The sequence below is a fragment of the Lactuca serriola genome, chromosome 4, assembly GCF_051521515.1.
Source record: "Lactuca serriola cultivar US96UC23 chromosome 4, Lser_US96UC23_V15, whole genome shotgun sequence".
Taxonomy (NCBI): Eukaryota; Viridiplantae; Streptophyta; class Magnoliopsida; order Asterales; family Asteraceae; genus Lactuca; species Lactuca serriola.
In genome coordinates this window covers 138773907-138777203 of record NC_136411.1, presented here as the reverse complement: position 1 = coordinate 138777203, position 3297 = coordinate 138773907, and the positions used below count along the sequence as shown (strand labels likewise).

The following is a 3297-nucleotide window of genomic DNA, read 5'->3' as shown; positions in this document are numbered from 1 at the left end:
TATATTTCACCAGCATTACTTCTAGGTACTATGTTATACTAGGAAATTTGCCATTATAACATCTAGGTAGTACCTCTTCCTAGACTATCAGACATCATAACTCTAAGGCATAATAAAATAGCTTACAACTAAGTATAGTATCTATAGCTACATTATCTAAGATTTCATGCTTTATATAACAATTTATATTTATATATAAATATATTTTTATAAAGCAATTTGATAAGAATGTATCCCCCCTTTCCCCGGTAAAATGGGGCCGTGAACTCACACTAATTGTTTAATGTGACGCATCCTTGCTAGTGCACCAGAAGCTTCGCCTCATCGGGTGGACTTCCAAAATAGCTTGAGAGATAGAGGGAGAGAAAGAGAGAGAGAGAGAGAGAGAGAGAGAGAGAGAGAGAGAGAGAGAGAGAGAGAGAGAGAGAAAGAGAGAGAGAGAGAGTTTTGGGTGTGAGGAAATCAGAAAGTAAGAACCTCTATTTATTGTGCTTAAGCGCGCGGCACACTTCACATGCAACATACACACGACTCGAGGCTCCATCTTGGGATTGTCACCTGTCACACTTCTGATGGTCCATGTTTCTCCAATCTCGGTGAATCTGGGTGTGAGACGTACACTTCAAGCATGGAGCGCACATGGTGTCCACCTCTAAATCATTTATAAAAGTTCATATCTTCCTTATATGAATCATGTTTCTTACCCTCTTTATATATTTGTGTAGCTCACGGTGCCAACAATGATTATAATGATAGATTATGGAATCAAGGCTTTGGGAATCAGTACCAAAGGAATCCAAATGGTGGATTCAACAATGAAAATAGTGAAAACTACAAAGAAGGTAACCAATTCCCTAACCTTTACTTTACGCATCCTTACCTACAATCAATGGCATCTGATTTTCAGTTGGCATTGTATGATGATGTTTCACCAATACTTTTCACGAAAGGAAATAAGCACCATGTGGAACTAACACCACAACTAATTAGTGACATTTTTGTAGCTCACAGTGCCAACAATGATTATAATGATAGATTAGGGAATCAAGGCTTTGGTAATCAATACCAAAGGAATCCAAATGGTGGATTCAACAATGCAAATAGTGAATATTACAACGAATGTAACCAATTCCCTAACCTTTACTTTATGCATCCTAACCGACAATCAGTGACATCTGATTTTCAGCTGGCATTGTATGATGATGCTTCACTTATACTTTTCATGGAATGAAATGAGCACCATGTGGAACAAACACCACAACTAATTAGTGTCTTACCCATCTTTACAATTCATAAAATCGATGATCCATACAATCATCTCTATGAGTTCCTTGCAATTTCCAATGCAAATACACTGTGAGGAACTAATAGAGATTCATTCAAACTTCACTTAATTCCGTTCACATTAAAAAGAAAAAGCTAATGATTGGTTCACTTCTCTTTCCACCTATAGTATTACTACTTGGTAACAATTAAAAACAAAATTTTTCCAAAAGTTTTACCCTGTGAGTAAAATCATAGAAATAATAAAAGCGATACAAGATTTTTTACAAAAACCCAATGAAGAGTTTCATGATGTATTGGAACACCTCAAGGAATTTTTGTGCATATGCCCCCATCATAATTTCCCCATTGGCAACTTATGTGTTTCTTTTAGGATGGAGTCGACATTTCCAATCAAACTATGAAAAATGTCTCGTCTGGCGGCACTATAATGATGCAAGATAGTGAAGAGGCTTGGTGATTTTTGGAGTAGTGTAGTCATGGTTCAAAAACAAATTACTCATCTAAGAAACGGGATACCCTAGTTTCATCAGTTGCTTCAGTTGGACTAGGAAAAAACTTGAAAAATGAAGTCAAATCTGATATTAGTTCTTTAAATAAAAAAAATTAACTTATTACTCCCTTGCCTAGGTAAGTAGAAATGTGTGTTTATTTCGCATGGACAAAAAGTATGTGTAAGTTGTGGAGACTTGGGACACATTGCGGATCAATAAATGAGAATCCAAAAGGAAATCAATCAAGTGCATGGATATGGGAAATTCCAAAATACTCCGCGACCATTCAATCAGAACTACAACCAAGGCAGAAACTACAACAACAATGGAAATTTCAACAAGAACAATCAAGGAAATTTCCAAAATCAAAGTCAATTAAATCAGTTTCAGCAGTCCAAATTCAACCAAGTTGGAACATCAAAGAAGGAGGAAATTAATAGCAACAATTTGGAAAAAATCACGGAGTTCATAACTCAAACATACCAAAAATATCATACAAATTCAAAGTCCATAGCTGCTATCGAGAAGTAGATTACTCAACTTCTGGAGCAAATTGAGAAAAGAGAAGATGGCAAGTTCCCAAGCACCACAACAGTCAACCCATCCCATGACCAAAAACTAGGAAAAGATCACTAAGCAAATGAGGTAATCACGTTGTGTAATGGAAAAATAGTTTATAATAAGGTAAGTGATGCTACCTTAGATAATGATAGTGACATAAAAGTCATCTTTGATGAAAAAGTATAAGTTTGAGAAATATTGAATAAAACAAAAAGTAGTTAAAGGTAAAGATAACTCTAAAGACGAGGATCATGGTGCAGAGATTAATATTGCACTATACCCTTCAGCTTTAGAGAAACCGGCATCCTTCCCTTTTGGCAAGCGAGGGCCGAAAATTGAACAAATATGGGATTTGTTGAATCAAGTTAAAATAAATATCATGTTAATCAAACTTATTAAGGTGGTACCTTCATCTGCAAAATTTTAGAAGGGTTGTTTTCAATGTTGTAAAACTCGCCGAGTTGACCGATTACTCCTCCGTGTAATCGCTAATCGGCCCCTAAACGAGGCGAGTTACAAAATCCCAAGTACTCCCTAATCAACCCCTTACTAAACTGAGTAGTGTTGTAAAATGCGGTCAACTTGGTGATTAATATGTATAATATACTTAATGATTTATTATTTGACACACACATGTGATTATTACTACATATATATATATATATATATATATATATATATATATATATATATATATATATATATATATATATATATATATATATATCTTAAATTTTCAATAATTATTCACGAAGTGAGACCATTATATGTTTTTTAGCTTTTGTGTATTCACATGTATCTAATTTTGTTATATATTTCAATCAACTTATGATTTTAACTTATGATTTGGACATATATAATTTCCCTAAAAATATTTCTACATGAATTATCGAATCCAAGTACTCCTGAGTACTCACGGGTACTCGCTACTCGGTAGTCGGCCGAACAGGTACCTAGT

The 3297-nt window shown here is 34.6% G+C and overlaps 1 non-coding gene across 1 annotated transcript; it reads right to left on the bottom strand.

The window, feature by feature from the left end:
• Positions 1 to 1520: 1520 nt before the first annotated feature.
• On the bottom strand, positions 1521 to 1627 carry LOC145103507 (small nucleolar RNA R71). Its single transcript, XR_013706595.1, has one exon. It is a non-coding gene; the product is annotated as a small nucleolar RNA R71 (small nucleolar RNA).
• Between the last annotated feature and the right edge of the window lie 1670 nt (positions 1628 to 3297).